Source organism: Eriocheir sinensis, chromosome 5 (genome assembly GCF_024679095.1).
Source record: "Eriocheir sinensis breed Jianghai 21 chromosome 5, ASM2467909v1, whole genome shotgun sequence".
NCBI classification, from domain to species: domain Eukaryota; kingdom Metazoa; phylum Arthropoda; class Malacostraca; order Decapoda; family Varunidae; genus Eriocheir; species Eriocheir sinensis.
The window spans coordinates 17709826-17719183 of record NC_066513.1 but is presented as its reverse complement, the minus strand read 5'-3'; the positions used below and the strand labels follow the sequence as shown (position 1 = coordinate 17719183).

The following is a 9358-nucleotide window of genomic DNA, read 5'->3' as shown; positions in this document are numbered from 1 at the left end:
CTCCTATTGTTCTTTAAAACTGTGCCTCCCTGCTGACACACTGCCTGGTCAAACTTTTTCGTCTTTGCCTGTCAACATCTACCTTTCCTTCCTGCTGGAAGTATGCCTTCATAAAGCCTGTGCCTAAGAAGGTTGACCGTTCCAATCCCTCAAACTACCGCCCTATAGCTTTTTTTTTATTTTTTAACAAAGGAGACAGCTCAAGGGCACACAAAAAAGGAAGCAATAATATAAAAAAAAGCCCGCTACTCGCTGCTCCTAAAAAGAAGCCAAGGATGTGGCCGAAAGAGGGGTCAATTTCGGGAGGAGAGGTGTCCTGATACCCTCCTCTTGAAAGAGTTCAAGTCGTAGGCAGGAGGAAATACAGATGAAGGAAGATTGTTCCAGAGTTTACCAGCGTGAGGGATGAAAGAGTGAAGATGCTGGTTAACTCGTGCGTAAGGGATTTGGACCGTAAAGGGATGAGCATGAGAAGAAAGTCGTGTGCAGCTTGGCCGCGGGAGGGGGGGAGGCATGCAGTTAGCAAGTTCAGAAGAGCAGTCAGCGTGAAAACAACGATAGAAGATAGAAAGAGAGGCAACATTGCGCCGGAATTTAAGAGGTAGAAGACTATCAGTGAGAGAAGAGCTGATGAGACGAAAAGTCTTAGACTCCACTCTGTCCAATAGAGCTGTGTGAGTGGAGCCCCCCCACACGTGAGATGCATACTCCATACGAGGGCGGACAAGGCCCCTGTATATGGATAGCAACTGTGCGGGGGAGAAGAACTGGCGGAGACGATACAGAACGCCCAACCTCGAGGAAGCTGACTTACTGAGAGAGGAGATGTGAAGTTTCCAGTTAAGGTTTTGAGTTAAGGATAGACCGAGGATGTTTAGTGTTGAAGATGGTGACAGCTGAATGTTGTCGAAGAATAGGAGATAGGTGTTTGGAAGATTGTGTCAAGTTGATAGGTGGAGAAATTGGGTTTTTGATGCATTGAAGGACACAAGGTTCCTTTTTCCCCAATCGGAAATAACAGTAAGGTCTGAGGTTAAGCGTTCTGCAGCTTCCAGTCTTGAGTCATGTAATTCCTGGTGAGAAGGTGTTCTGTTGAAAGAAGTTGAATAATGCAGAGTGGAGTCATCAGCGTATGAGTGGATAGGACAGTTTGTTATGGAAAGAAGATCATTGATGAATAACAGGAAGGGAATGGGTGATAGAACAGAGCCCTGTGGAACACCACTGTTGATAGGTTTAGGGGAAGAACAGTGACCGTCTACCACAGCAGAGATAGAACGGCCAGAAAGGAAACTGGAGATAAAGGAACAGAGAGAGGGATAGAATCCGAAAGAGGGCAGTTTAGAAAGCAAAGACTTGTGCCAGACTCTATCGAAGGCTTTCGATATGTCTAGAGCAACTGAGAAAGTTTCACCGAAACGGCTAAGAGAGGATGACCAAGAATCAGTTAAGAGAGCAAGAAGATCGCCAGTAGAACGCCCCTTTTGAAACCTATACTGGCGATAAGATAGAAGGTTAGAAGTGGAAAGGTGCTTTTGAATCTTCCGGTTAAGGATTGATACAAAAGCTTTAGATAGACAGGAAAATAAAGCTATTGGGCGGTAGTTTGAGGGATTGGAACGGTCACCTTTCTTAGCTACAGGCTGTGCGAAGGCGTACTTCCAGCAGGAAGGACAGGTAGATGTTGATAGGCAGAGACGAAAGAGGTTCACCAGGCAGGGTGTCAGCACGGAAGCACAGTTTTTAAGGACAATAGGAGGCACTCCATCAGGTCCATAAGCCTTCTGAAAGTTGAGGCCAGAGAGGGCATAGAAAACATCATTCTTAAGAATCTTAATAATAGGCATGAAGGAGTCAGAGGGGGGATGAGTAGGAGGAATGTGCCCAGCATCGTCCAGAGTGGAGTTGTTCCAGAAATTTTGAGTGAAGAGTTCAGCCTTAGAGATAGATGAGACGGCAGTGCTGCCGTCAGGGTTAAGAAGAGGAGGGAAAGAGGAAGAAGTGAAATTGGAGGAGATATTTTTGGCTAAGTGCCAGAAGTCTCTGGAAGAATTAGAGAAAGCAAGGTGTTGACATTTGCTATGGATAAAGGAGTTTTTGGTAAGTCGAAGAATAGATTTGGCACGATTCCGGGCGGAAATATAAAGATCATGGTTAGCGTGAGTTCGAAGGCTCTGGTACCTTTTGTGAGCTGCCTCTCTATCTTTGACAGCACGAGAACAAGCATGATTAAGCCAAGGCTTTTTAGCATGAGGAGTAGAGAAAGTACGTGGAAAGTATGCCTCCTTTCCAGAGACAATCACCTCTGTGATGCGCTGGGCACACACAGAGGGGTCTCTCTCCTGGAAGCAGTAACCATTCCACGGGAAATCGGAAAAGTACATCCTCAGGTCGTCCCACCGAGCTGAAGCAAAATGCCAGAAGCATCGCCTTTTCGGTGAGTCCAGAGGATGTACAGGAGCGATAGAACAAGATACAGAAATAAGATTGTGATCGGAGGAGCCCAACGGAGTGAACAGTTTGACAGAGTAAGCAGAAGGGTTAGAGGTAAGGAAGAAGTCTAGTATGTTAGGCCTGTCTCCAAGTCGGTCTGGAATACGTGTAGGGTGCTGAACCAACTGCTCTAGATCGTTGAATAGAGCAATGTTGTAGGCTTGTTCACCAGGCTGGTCAGTGAAAGAGGATGAAAGCCAAAGCTGGTGGTGAACATTGAAATCTCCTAGGATGGAGATCTCAGCGAAGGGAGAGTGGGTCAAGATGTGCTCCATTTTAGAACTCAAATAGTCAAAGATTTTTACATTGTTAGTAGAGTTAGGTGAGAAATAAACAGCACAGATGTTTTTAGTAATAGAATGACAATGAAGTCTTAGCCAGATGGTAGAAAATTCATAAGAGTCAAGGTCGTGGGCACGAGAGCAAGTGATGTCGTTGCGCACGTAGACGCAACATCCAGCTATGGATTGAAATTTAGGATAGAGGTAGTAGGAGGGAACAGAGTAGAGATTGCTGTCAGTAGCCTCACAAACCTTTGTTTCGGTGAGGTTTAGAAGAGGAGAGATGGTGTTCTACAGAATGAAAATTAGAACGAAGACCGCTAATGTTGCAGAAATTGATAAGAAAGAGGTTCGAGGAGTTATCAATGCACTTCTTAAGTCGGCTGCCAGAAGGGGAGTCCTCCCTGGGGGAATTATGGTACGCCATTTTGAATTTTGAATTTTGGGAAAAAGTGTGTATGTTGTGTGAATGTAGTGTGGTGTGGACAGAGAAAGGATCTGTCTTTAGAGAGCATGCTGAACTGCTCTCTGGTGTTGATGAGACAATAGGGAGACGGTTAACGAGGACATGGGAAGGGTCTTTGGAGGGCTTCAGCACCCTCCTCGCTTCCCATATATACCTCACCGGGAGTGGTTTGCGCACGTTCGGTAGGTGTTTTCCTACCTACTCCTGCTCCTGTCTATCTGAAGCTTTTGAATCAATCCTTAACCGGAAGATTCAAAAGCATCTTTCCACTTCTGACCTATCTGATTGCCAGTATGGGATCCGATGACTCTTGGTCATCCTCTCTTAGCCGTTTCGGTAAACCTTTCTCTGTTGCGGTATACAAATCGAAAGCTTTCGATAGAGTCTGGCACAAGTCTTTGCTTTCTAAACTGCCCACTTTCGGATTCTATCCCTCTCTCTGTTCCTTTATCTCCAGTTTCCTTTCCGGCCGTTCTATCTCTGCTGTGGTATGTTGTACCCCGTAATCCGGGTCACACAGGGGAGACGACACACTGTTTGTACTAGTGACACTTGACTTAAAATTCTGGTACTTTAGGAGTATTTAAAGGAGTTCGTAAATGGGGTGATGAAACGGTGTCGCCTTTCTTATATGTATTTTATTCTACCTTAATACTACTTAATATTACAGAGGGTAAAAATATTGTTTAAACCAGCGACTGGCTTACTAGACTCAATGAGTCTTCAGGTTTTCTTTCACTATTGGTTACTGACGTTAACACTGGTATAATATTGAGTAAAAACTCACACAATAAAGTATCATAGAAATATAATCCTAAGTAAAACTAAGATAATAGAACACAATAGATATGTTAGATACGCTTTCCTCTATGGTAATTCTTCACTCCATACTCACAGTAGCAACGATGAATGTTCTACCCATGTTGTCTAGGGAAGGACAACTGAGTGTCCAGCAACGAACAGAGTGCTGGTTAATCTGAGGTCAAGCCTGGAGAAAATGCTTCTTATATAGGCAGACATCGCGAGGGTAATACGTCAGGCGTGTGAGTCATACATCAAACTCACACCGAGCTCATACAATAATCTACCTAACCGACATGCTTAATTCACGCGGTGACGCAGCTTTGTTTTCATAACATTTTGTTCCGCGGCTGATCGTGTATTGGCTGCGGGGATTGTGTTTTGGCTTAGAGAGATAAGCGGGTGCGTTAATGGGCAATTACAATTGTGTATAGGTTGGTAAATGAACAGTGGGGACAATCATGTGTTGGAGTCCGTGTTGGGTTTTAGCGGTCGATACCACTGTTGTCATCGGAAAATATTGCCGGTGAAGATGATGATGACACGAGTGGTGTCGCAGCCCTCGGGGCACCACATACCCCCCCCGTTAAAATCACGCCACGTCCTCGTGGCACAAAGCGTTCCGCCCGGCGGACGACCATGGAGGGCCCAGACGGGGATGGCGGGATCGTGGGGGAGGAGTCCTGCGAGAGACGGGACCGGAAGAGACAGAAGAAGGCCACCCCACCGGCGACGAAGACGACGCCGAGGAGGAGCAGCCACCCCCACCAAGGGAGGAAGGGGTCGAAGGCGGGGACCGGAGAGACGGATTCCTGGAGCGCGTGAAGTGCTGGAGGGAGGTCCAGCGGGGGGGCCAGAGACGACCCGGGCGACGGCGGCGGGGAGGGGAAGGGGCCAAGGGGAGTCTTGGCCAGGAGCGATGAGACCACGTCACGTCCGATGTGGAAGGGGGCGCGATGAACCGTCAGCGGGGCGTCACCGTCCATAGTAGCAGAGGCAGGGAGGCTGAAGGCGTCGGAGTGGGCACTACAGCCCATACCGAGGCGGAGGAGACCCGTCCCGTTGATGGTCTGCCTGTATTTGGAGACCGGGCTGTCCGGGCAGACCATGGTGACCATCTGGGGAGTATCGGTAGCGAAGACCCAGCCCGCAGGAGACGGGATGAAGACCGGGGGGAAGACTCTGAGGAGAGACTTAGAACACAGCGAGAGGGCGTCTGGGCGATCGAGAAAGAGAGCGATCTCGCAGCGCTGGACAGAAGTCGAGTAGACAGGGCGACAGGGGACATACATAGAGCAGGTGGTGTTTAGTACAGCGGTCCAAGGAGTCTAAGAGCATATAGTGAGTGCGGTCTTCAGAAACCGCAAGGTAAGTGGAAAGCGTGTCGGTGTGCAGAAAATATGGCGTGCCATCAAGATGAAAAGGCAACGCGTCCATTTTAAACACATCGAACACGTCAGAGGATCCCTTTCATGGGGATTTGTAATTAGAAGTGAAGTGTTGCTGATGAAAGCGTACATTTTTAAATAACCCGAGATAAATCTATATACAATGCTAAATATTCATGTGCTGCAGGGAAAAGTAAGCCTGGGTAATGGGTGACGCATTGCTGAGCACACGAAATAGTACATCATTTGGAAGGAGGAGAGGGAAACCTGCGTTTGGGACAGCTGCTGAAGGCCAAGCTTGAGATTCAGAGTATCATGATTTAGGTCACTAAGTGCCAACTGAATGAGAAGGATAGTCTCCAAAATACGCATTTCCTTCAATTTGCAAGGTTTTTAGTGAGAACTGACGGATAATAGCTGAGGCCAAAGCCGAGGCGGACTCTAGACGGAGATGGCAGAATGAATATGACGGAGGTCCCGAACTGTGGCGTTGAGGACTTCCTGATGGAGGTTAAGTTGACGTCTCTCTTCTGTGGACAGAGTGTAGAGCTGGGAGAGCTTCCGTGTATCACATCTATTTGGGCCTGAGTGGCCGTACCGAAAAGGAGGTTTGCTACCGAGCCAAGGAAATCCACGGCCCCTCGCTTCTGGCGAGTCCGAAACGGGCTTCCATCTCTACCACTCATAGCCGACAGAAAGCTGTTAAGATCTTTGAATAACTTCTCAAACTCAATGTGAAAAGAGTCTAGAGTGCGCCTGAGCAGACCAACAGTGGGGAACGATTGATTCATATGTTCAATCGACCATGAAACTTCCGCTGTTAGATTTGCCACGTTGATGAGAGGACGTTGGATGTCGTCCGTCTTGATGACGACGGGGACAACATAGTACCGTCCTGTCAACAGCATCTTAAAGACTGGGGAGAAGACGAGGCCGGGACGAATGGGTTGCTCCCGGGAGGGATCAAGGGAAGACAAGGAGAGGGCAACACCCAGGATCTGTAATTATAGGGGGCATCAGTTCGTTGGTCGTTGGCGATACTCAAGAGGGCGGTCCATCACATTGGGGAGAGAAGGGGGTACCGTATTGGAGCGTAATGAGCGACTGACACAGGGCTCTGAAGGAGCTGAGGGAACCAATGAGGGACCTCTGAAGCATCTGAGGAGACAGGAGCCGGTGAGGAGAGCTCGGAAGGAGCTGGAAAGGACAATGGCAGCGGCTCCTCAGGGAATAAGTCATGGTGAGTGGGTCCACTTCTACTACGTGATCAGGGAGAGGGTATGCACGCCTGACATTAGGAGAGTCATGGAAGCCAAGAGAGTCCTCGTGAACGACCTGAACATTATTTGTGTGAACTGTCTTGATCTTACCACCTCTAACATGACGCAGTCGTAAGACTACAGGGCTTATTTTTCTAGCACCCTAAAGGTCCATTGAACAAGGGCTGGAGCTTCTTTGGTTCGCCCTTTGTACAAACATGCCTTAAGTAGACCCGATCTCCTACTACCACCTGTTTGGGTTTGGATTTCCTAAACATTCTTTCTGACTCCTGCCATCCTATATCTATATTGGTCTGACATAGTTTATAGGTACGCTGCGCGACACTAGAAGTAAATGCTTTATAGCTGTCAACATCATAACAAGGTTGGAGTCTATTCTCAAGCACTTCAAAAGGAACATTTGGGTCCCGAGAGAAAAGCAAGAAAATGGTGAATCTTTCAGAACACGATGGTAGGCAGTGTTGTAGGCGTGTGTTGCAACCGGAAGCATTTGGTCCCAGATACCGCGATTGTCCTCGCACAAAGTTCTCAAGATATTTATTAAGGTGCCATTAGGCCTTTCTATCACACCGTTTGCAGACGGGTGATAAGGAGTTGTCCTTAGATGATCAATCTGTAACAACTGAGTCAACTCTCGTAAGAGAGTGTTGACGAACTCCTTTCCTTGATCCGTGACTAGAATCGGCGGGATGCTGTGTACACAGACTACGTTCTTGTAGAACGCAGCTGCCACTTCCTTGGCTGCCTTCGTACGAAGGGGTTACCAAGAAGCGTGACAGGACGTCTATCACTGTCAGTACATACCTATAGCCTTCGTCTGAAACAGACAAAGGTCCGACAATATCCATATGGACTCTGTCAAACGGTTGGCCAACCTCTGGATACCTCATAAGTGGAGCTGGCGGGATCCCCTTCTTAAACCGACAACAGACAGGACAAGATCTGACATATTGCTCCACGTCCGCCTTCATTCCCGGCCAGTACGCAAACTTGCGACAGCGTGCCAACGTAACCTTAGTGCCTCCATGCCCTGCAGGTAGCATGGAATGCGCCAAAGCTAACGCGTTAGGAATGTAGCTTGGTGGAACGATAACCAGTCTTTTCTGCTTGTTGTATTCATCGCAAACATCGCGGTAGAGAATGCCGTTCTTCACACACACTTCACTAAGAGGCAGTTTTTGAAGTGCCTCTAGCTGCATTAACGTTACATTGCTCCTCTCTGCAACCTTTCTCTCATCTCTCTCATGTACGTTACCACCGGTGGTTTGTTCAAAAGCATGCTTCAATTCTCTCAGTTCAGGATCGCGATCCTGGTGCTCCATGAGTCCAGCAAGACTCCAATGGAGAAACTTATCCTGTTTGTCATGTCCTCCGGAGAGGCGACAGACGTGTCCTGTCCACCCGTAAGGGTGACAGACATAATTCGAGCATCCAATTCGCCTTCTATCACGTCACTCTCCTGATTCCTAATCCTTGACACAAAATCTGCTACCATGTTGCTGGAGCCTGGGAGATACTCAATACTAAAGTCAAATTCTCCTAGAAGTGTCTGCCAGCGTGCAATCCTGCTGCTAGGTACTGTGCTTTTAACAGCCAAGTCAGTGGTCTATGGTCCGACAGGATGTGTATCCTATAACCCAAGATAAGGGGTCGATTAGTACTGAGGCCATAGATGACTGCTAAAGCTTCTCTCTCTACCGCTGAGTAGTTACGTTCTGCTCCATTCAGGGTTCTACTAAAATATGCTATGGGACGTAAACTACCATTGTCATCCTATTGTTGCAACACACCACCTATTGCCTTATCTGACGCATCTGTGGTGAGATTGAAGGGTTTCCGGAAATCCGGAAAGGCTAAAACAATGTCAGTCGTTAGACTGTTCTTTAGTGTGCTAAATGCATGCAATGCCTCTTCATTCCACTCCAGATGTGTCTTATCATTCTTGGTTACTTTCCTCCCTTTGAGTAAATTATTATGGGGATGCTATCTTGGCAAAGTCTTTAATGAATTTCCTATAAAAGTTAACCAATCCCAGGAAACCTTGAAGTTCTTTGACTGTTTTCGGAGGAGTGAGTTGTTGCACCGCCTGTACCTTTGAGGGCTGAGGCTTCAAGCCAGAAGCACTAACAATGTGACCCAGATAATCTACTTGCTCTTTGAAAAAGGAACACTTATCTAGTCTTAAGGACAGGTGAGCCTTCTGCAGTCTGTCCAAGACGGCATGGAGGTTCTTTAGGTGATGGTCCATGTCTTTCCCTTGTACTATCAAATCATCAAGGTATACATGTACAATTCTTCCTGTCAGACCTATGAGAACTTGATTCATGATCCGTTGATAGGCTGCAGGTGCTGTTTTTAATCCAAAGGGGACTGTAGTGAATTCATAGAGGCCATAAGGTGTCGTGAAGGCTGTCAAGCGTTTAGATTCCTCTGCCAATGGGACTTGGTGGTAGCCCTGGCGCAAATCAAGGGAGGTGAATACTTTACTTTCCCCTAACTGTTGCAAAATGAGGTTAATGTTAGGGAGTGGATGTTTGTCATCAATCAATTCATCGTTCAGAGCGCGGAAGTCGAGACAAAGTCTGACTCCACCATCCTTTTAGCAACAGGGACTAGAGGTGCGCTGTAGGGTGACGCACTAGGGCGTAT

General features: G+C 47.4%; 2 protein-coding genes across 7 annotated transcripts in view; both read left to right on the top strand.

Annotated features, from left to right (window-relative positions):
* LOC126984741 (cytochrome P450 2L1-like) overlaps positions 1-9358 on the top strand; it is a 70460-nt gene that overhangs the window by 7114 nt on the left and 53988 nt on the right. The gene's annotated exons all lie outside the window — the stretch shown is intronic.
* Positions 1-9358, top strand: part of LOC126984755 (cytochrome P450 2L1-like) — a 30358-nt gene that overhangs the window by 5072 nt on the left and 15928 nt on the right. The gene's annotated exons all lie outside the window — the stretch shown is intronic.